This window comes from Pipistrellus hanaki, assembly GCF_964339955.1.
Source record: "Pipistrellus hanaki genome assembly, chromosome: 2".
NCBI classification, from domain to species: domain Eukaryota; kingdom Metazoa; phylum Chordata; class Mammalia; order Chiroptera; family Vespertilionidae; genus Pipistrellus; species Pipistrellus hanaki.
The window spans coordinates 37,020,067-37,027,653 of NC_140504.1; positions in this window are offsets into that span (position 1 = coordinate 37,020,067).

A 7,587-nucleotide genomic window follows, 5' to 3' on the forward strand; every position below is an offset into this window, starting at 1 on the left:
TCAAATGGTGAAAAGAAGAGTATGCTTTAAAAAAAAAAAAATACTAACCTGGAAGAGGCAGAAGTTTGATATGTGAAAAGAACATTTGTAAATTAGAGAAATCCTCATATCATTCTATCTTTCTCCTCACATACACGTTGACCCCCGACATACACACACACAAACCATTCTCACATATACACATCAAGGTTATCTTATCTACTTGCTTTCCTGAAATGACATTGATTTGAAAAACAGGAAGTTGGGGACAGTAGAGTAAGAGAAGAGAAATTCTCCTTCCTTCTCTGCCTATTCTTCTTCTTTGAGATAAGCACAATTGCCACCTCATCCATGAAAACCCTTTTTTATCCACCGTAGCTCACAGCTAACTGCCCCCTTCCTCTGCTCAGTCCCTTCAGTTTTCATATTTCCTTCTTTTGCACCAACTATCTTCTCTTATAGTTGCCTTCGTCTGTCCTTCCTATAGACTAGGAGCCTTGCAAGAAGAATTATGACTCATTTATCTTCATATCCCATTTTCTCTCTGCTTCCTCTGTTCCAAAACCAAAGCCCAGCAAAAGGCAGGAAGTCAGAAAACTGTTGGGAGGGAAGAAGAAAAGAAAAAGAAGGAAGTTTATTTTTTAAGAAAAAAAAAAAAAGAAAAAAAAAAAAACAACTGCTTTGTCTTCTTTCTTCAAAAATACTTTATCTCTCTAAAATCAGAGGACAGCCAAAACCGGTTTGGCTCAGTGGATAAAGCGTCATCCTGTGGACTGAAAGATCCCGGGTTCGATTCCGGTCAAGGGCAGGTACCTTGGTTGTGGGCACATCCCCAGAAGGGGTGGTGCAAGAGGCAACTGATTGATGTTTCTATCTCATCGATATTTCTAACTCTCTATCCCTCTCCCTTTCTCTCTGTAAAAAAAAATCAATAAAATATAAAATAAAATAAAAATAAAATCAGGGGACAACCCTTCCTCCCCCAAAGTGTCAGGGTATGTGCCCTGAACACCTCTCTTTGGCAGGAAGCCCAAATTCCATCTCCAACCAGCTGAGTCATTGTCAGTCTCTTTGTGGTTCATTCATGCTTTTCCCCTTCATTGACACATTAACATTTCATGGTGAGTGGGTCCTGTTCAGCTGGCAGGCCTGCTCAGCCCCCCACACCTCTAAGCTGTCCTCACTTCACTAGTTCCCAATTGCCTGCCTCCCGGGGAGTTCTGTCATCACCGCCGTGCAGTTGGAAGAACTGCTCGCTTGCTGTTGCCATACCTAAGTTTTGATAATTAACATGAAGCAAACTCAGCGAATGAGAGACCTCTGCTAGAGGCCATCTTCGCCTCTGTTTTATTTCCAAAAGCACCCCATTCGTTTTAAGAAAATGAGAGAAGTGCAGACAGTGGAGGAACTGGACAGATCTAATAAATGCTTGTTTTGGTATCTGGCCGAAACCTCTAATTTTTTTCCTCCCTCCAATACCTATACATCTCTTACCTCCAGGCCCTCTGTAGTAGGGACTATCGCAATGAGTTTCTAGATCCACCTTGTTTTGTAGGTCAGCAAATTCTACCTTAACCTCAAAACCAGCAATAATCCAAGAGCAAATTAGTAATTAAAAACTAGCATCTCTAAAGCTGGTTTATTGACTTCCAAAAGGGGGGATCTCTCTCTCTCTCTCTCTCTCTCTCTCTCTCTCTCTCTCTCTCTCTCTCTCTCTCTCTTTCTCTCTCTCTCTCACACACACACACACACACACACACACACACACACACATCTGTTAGAAATTTAGCATTCTGGATTCACTTTGGGGCTTTAAAACCTTAGTAGGTGCTCAATAACTCCTGCTGACACACTGATTAGTTTTAGTAGCTCCCTGTTATTTCCAAGAAGACAGCATTCTCTAGACTTTTCTGACCAACAGATGAAACGTACGTTTTCTTAAAGCCGTGGAAATAGAATAATTCATATTGTGAGGTTATTACCAGCCAGACCCTCATGTTACTCTACGGGGCTCTGATAATCACCTATTTCAGAAGCCATTAGCCTTCTGTGTGTGGTAAAGCACCCTTCCCCGTCGCGGGCCTATGCCTTTGTATTCTCGGGGGAGGAACCGTGTGTGCTGAAGTAACAGACCTCTGCTGACCGAGGACGAGAGTCTTTGATGCACAAATAGTACATTAAACTGCTTTTATTTGATATTGTTGAAATTAAACAGTGTGTGGAATCCCTGCCCAGGCATGGGAACATATAAAACCTTTGAGAAGGTGTACATTAATCCATGCTTAATATTACAGAAACGCAAATGTCTAAGAACAAATACACATCGAAAGAATGTAACAATCAAGGCTTAGGTAGTACTTACAGCAGGACAGCAGGAGCTGAGTTTAACTTATTGATTTCAGAACCACCGGTGTTGTGATGTGTGTGTGTTTTTTTTGTTGTTGTTGTTTTAAAAAAGAGGCGAGATATTGCTTTTACCGTTTTTCAGATAATAATGGCTGTTGTGGCAAATTATAAAAATTTAATTAGCTATATAAATGCCAGAGGAACAAATAGTGTGCTATTGTCTTGATATCTTTCCAGAAATTAGTCTTTTAAAATAAATTTGCCATATTAATCATCTAAAAATATTTTTGATCACTGAATTAATAGTTTGCAGCCTGTTTCCAGGTACTCATTGCCATAGGTGATTGCTTCTTAATTACTACATGGGCTCTTTCTATTCACTCATATTAATTCATGTTTTCTGGCATAGTCCCAAAAGACAGCCTTGCCCTCTATCTTCTAATTACTTCTATAATTGAATTTGCCCACTTTTTCTAACCTATTTTTTAAACTGACTGTGTTTGTTCATGGTTTATTGTGTCTTTTTTGTGTCAGTTCTCTGCAAGCAGAATGTACATTGATTCTTTCCTCGTTTCTCATTAATTTTCAAGAGCTTTGCGGCATGTCTGTTTTTTTTCACTCTGTCAGACCTATTGCTAGCCCAAAAAGAAGAAAAAAAAGACTGTTATTATTAAAGGTTAGGTAAAATAGACTGAAGTTAATTAATTCATTAGTAACTCTGTGCCAATTACTGAAGCCTTCTCTTATTTATATACTTGTTAACAAGACAGAAATGAGAAAGGCCAATTACAGGCATATGTCCTTCAGAAATTCAGCAAAACCAGAGCTTATGCATTTATTGACACCCCCCACACACACACACACACACACAAAAAAAAAATCAGTTTATATTTGTCAGCTATGTGAAATTGCATTGAAAAATTATTGGCTAATACTCTATTCTATTCATAAGTTTTCAAGGTTTCCCCGCAATGTAGATATCTTTGAAATGTCTGATAGTATTAAATTCTTCTAAACTTATCTCAAGGAGTATTGCTGAGCTTTAGAGCAATTACAAAAAGAAAAGAAATTTGACTTAATTTTCTGGTTTGCATTCGTCTCTTTTTTCCAAACTGCTAAGTTTTTAATTCTTGAAATGAGATCATTGATTAGCAGATCTCAGAAACAAGTACCCTTTAAAATACGCTCTACCTGATTTTTCTTGAATAGGCCAAATCTTACAACATGTGGGAAGGAAGTATTTTTCTGAATGTTTTCTGTGACTAATTAAAAAAAAAAAAATGTTACTGCTTCATCCTCATAAACTACCTGCTCGATACATACCATACCTATTACTCCCCCTCCTCTCCTCAGAAATAGTTTGTTCGTTTAACAGGGGTTCGGAGGGAAGGTGCCAGTAATTGGTTAGTTATCTGTACATCTGTATTCTCCTCATACGCTGGTGTCAGCCTGGGACCAGCAAATCAACAGGCAGCCGACACTAATGTCTCAATAAGTTGACTGGTTGTTTGAATTCAAGCTAATGTGAGCTTTGGTGTTTTTGTCATTGTTATTGGTTTTTTACCTTTTTACTACCACATGGACTCGCATCTTCATATTTAAGTGACGCCACGATAATGTCAGGGTCACTGCTGCCTAACTTTCTCATTTTCTCCTCAGTCTCAAATGTGTTGAAATTTAATCAGATATTAGATAGAATCAGAACGATGACCGCAGCGCTGTAAAATGAGCAGAAATCTCAGCAGGCGATTAGCCCAGGTCCTTAATTCTTGGAAGACAAAAGGAAAAGAAGGTTAAAATGTGTAACATACCTTCCCAGGAAGCCTTGCATAATGCTTCCTAACTTTCAGACCCTCTTATTTAAGAAGTTTTTTTTTTTTTTAACTTTTCATTTTTTTAATAGCATGCATCTTTTTCTCTGCTGATTCATAAACTACGTGAGAAATAACTGTATTTTATGTCCTCAGTAGCCCCAGCATGTAACACAAGGCCTTGCAAATAGCAGGCCCTCGATAAGCATACTGTATGTCGAAAGAATTAGAGAGGAGAAGCCCATAATCTCCTTTTCATGTGTTTGGTGTCTTACCCCTTACTCCTCACCACTGTCTAGGTTAACTAAAGAATTTCATGCTTGAAATCAGTTCATGTATCTTAATTTTCTGTGGCAACTGCAATAAATTGGTAACAAATGCTCCATTACTAACTCCTGTAAGCTTCTCTGCTCCAAGATTAAAAATCTATACTAGTTTTCCCTCACATGGACTGTTTTTTATTCTTTTAATTATATATGGGGTTTTTGTGAGGCTTTATTGACCTCAAATGTGTTCCTTTGGGCCAAGACCACACAGGACCTCGTTTCTCGTCCCAGTTCCGTGTGCAATGCGGTCTCAGTATTTTCAGAAACACCTGCGTGAAACAAATTAGGTTCCCTCCACTCTACTCCTTGGGGCTTTTACCCATTAGTTCCTCATGCCCCTGCTTCATGTAAAATGAACAGGAATCTCAGCAGGCGATTAGCCCAGGTCCTTAATTCTCGGAAGGTTTTCCTCAGGCTAACTTTTGTATGTTGTCTCTGCCTTCCTGTTTACCCGCTCTCCTTCTCTCTCCCTCTCTTTCCCTCTTTTTCCCCCTTGTTTTCTCCTCCCCCTTCAGTTCCTCTCTCCATCCCTCCCTTTCTTCCTTCCTTTTTTCTTTTTGGAATGTTATTGTAATAGCTATGTCTACTAATACCAGCACTACTTATGTTTATAATGATTTTCCAGTGTACAACCTCTTTTCACAGGTACCATATCATTTGATTCTTACAGGCTAAGTAGCATGCCAATGAAGAAACTAAGATTCAGAGAGGTTAAGTGGCTTGCCTACGGCCTCAAGCTAGTTACAATTTTTAAATTCTTTTATCATCCTTAAAATGAAGGTGGTAATACGGATCTTAGTCACTGAAGGCCAAGGGGATTGACTTTAGTTTCCTCTCCACCACTGCCTTCCCTTTCAAGTGAGCCTCACTACCTGGTGAATTATGTACAAGCTCCTTCCTTGAACCTCAAACTTCAGTGTTAGAGCCAAAGCCACCTTGCCAGTTTGCTCTCTCCTTGCTTCCTACTCATACCTTCCATAGAGCTAATGCATCGATTTCCTCTTTTTTGTTTTTTATTTAACATAGTTTTTATTAATTTCAGAGAGGGAGGGAGAGGGAGAGAGAGAGAGAGAGAGAGAGAGAGAGAGAGAGAGAGAGAGAGACAGAGAGAAACATAAATGATGAGAGGGAATCATTAATCGGCTGCCGCCTGCATGCCCCCTACTGGGGATCAAGCCTGCAACCCGGGCATGTGCCCTTGACTGGCATCAAACCCAGGACCCTTCTATCAGTTTTAGTTTGAAGGTTGACACTCTATCCACTGAGCCAAAACAGCTAGGGCAAATTTCCTCTTTTTGATTCACCTTGGTCCCACTCTATCCTCATCACACCTGTAGAAATTTTTTCCTTCCTGTGGGTTCCTTCTTCCATCCAGGCTCTTCCTGGAATCATTTTTCCTGATATCCATCGCCTGCCTCCCCCAACTCCCACTAGATATGTCTCCCTGGCCTTTGAATTCTCATGGCACTCTCTTGTGTCTTTAGATGGTTCCTTTTGGATTCTTTCTAATGTGCTAGTCATTTCTGTCATTATCTTTTCTCTTCTTAGACTTTAAGTTCCATGGGAATGAGGATCGGGGTACCATTCAGATATCACAGTGGTAAAAACATAGCTTTGGGTGCACAGACCTGGTTTGTACCTCAGCGCCTCCTAATCTATCTGAGCTCTAGTTTCCTCATTTAGAAAAGTAGGTGCCAATAATACCCAACTTGCAGAGTTTCTGGGAAGGAATGTCTATAAAACATCTCCCAGAGCATCCAGCACGTGTAAGGGCTCACGTCAGTGAAACTGAGTAGATTAGAACTGACTATGTAATCCCATTACAGCACAGGCATTTATTCTAGTGTAGGAACAACAGGATCCAAGCTCAGCCTTCCTATTTCTCTCCTGGCTATGTATATGTCAGTATTGAGTCTTATCTGAATATTCCATATTCATGCCTCTTAAAATTAAAGTACATTTGTGGGTGTAGTTTAAAGTACTAATAAAAAAATTAACATAATATTTTTTTTAAAAAGCATGTGGTTTCTAGTTAACACTGGGTGTGAATCCAAACTGCCACTGCTCTCTAGCAGTTGCCCTACCCTCTTCAAACTATGACCAACTTGTATTTGGATGTCTTTTACTTTCTTCTGTATTGGTCTGTATGTTTTAGATTTTTTAAAATAAAGAGTATGTATTTCATAGCCCAGAAACAATAACAATATTATCATAGGTGACAGCAATAACTTACTTTTGTAATTTGGATTTAAAGATTTTGCTTGATTGTTCAGTGCCTTATGCATGTAAATATCTCATGCATTTCAGTAATTGCTAAGGAGCAGGGCATTTCTTTGTTAATTATTATCAACTAATTTTTAAAATAACTAAATAAGTCAATAAACTACATCACCAGTCAGTTTAACCTTTAAGGGGACTAATTTTTTTTAATAACTATTGAATAGAAATTAAATATTGTCCATGTAACCAAAGTTGGCTCAAAGTCTGGACACAGAACAAAAGTTGGATCCAAATTGCACCTAAACTTAGGGCAGGCAGAACCAAAGTCATGGGCTATAGTCAGTATGTTATTTTGTTAATATGGGTAAAGAGGGCTTTTAAAAGAAAAATAGAAAATGAGGCAAACCTTGTTTTAATCAGGGAGTATAAGGAAAGAAAATTAAATGCCTATGTTACAACTTATTCTTTCCAACTACCAATAACATTTTCCCTCAGCCTCAAGAGACAAGCATAAGACAATGGCTCACAGTGCTTTTGAATAGGAACTAGAGTTGTGTACTGTGCATGGATTTAGTGCTATATAAGAGGAAGGCAGCATTTAAAGCTGCTATTGCCTCCTGCGGGGCGGGGGGCGGGGGGGGAGTGTGGAGAAAAAAGAAAAAACACTGGGATTCTGAGTCAAGTATGTATGCATTTTCTGTTTTTCTGTCTTGTGGGTCTTTATTGCTAGAAATATTTTTATGAATCGCTCTGGGCATCTTTAAGCTTAATGTGTTCTTGCTTGTTCATTTGCAAATTTCAAGTCATGACATAATTATGAAACATCTTGAGTTATTAGAAGTAGAGAAATTTCACTTTGTTTGTGAACTGAACAGCAGACCAGGCAGTGTCTTCAGAAACAACGA